Genomic DNA, 434 nt, shown 5'->3' with positions numbered 1-434 from the left:
ATAACTGAATTTTTTACAGTGGTTTCAAATCTGCCTGCACAACAGTGAATGGCTTACTCAATTTGTGAAGCCACTGTTGTATTGCCACTTGCCAATTAGCTCAGAGCGATAGATGACAGTCTTTGGTTCCAGAAGTTGTGGGTTCAAGCCTCAAGTGGTCCAAAATGAACATTGTTATCAACTTGTCTTGTCTTCCTATTCTCCTGTTTGTTGCTCAGAATTGCCTAAATTTGCCAAAAATAGCCCGGACCCGACCCATCAGCTATAATTTATACCTGTGTAATTGTCCATAACATCAGACTGACTGTTTTTTTTCATTGATAAAATTAAAGTGATTAAAATATTTAATAAACTGTGACTGTTTATATTTGAGACTATCTGTGGTCTATTAAGCTCCTCCCCCTCTGCCCCCCCCCCCCCCCCCCCCCCCCCCC

Source organism: Epinephelus moara, chromosome 14 (genome assembly GCF_006386435.1).
Source record: "Epinephelus moara isolate mb chromosome 14, YSFRI_EMoa_1.0, whole genome shotgun sequence".
Taxonomy (NCBI): Eukaryota; Metazoa; Chordata; class Actinopteri; order Perciformes; family Serranidae; genus Epinephelus; species Epinephelus moara.
Note: the sequence above shows the minus strand (reverse complement) of the source record.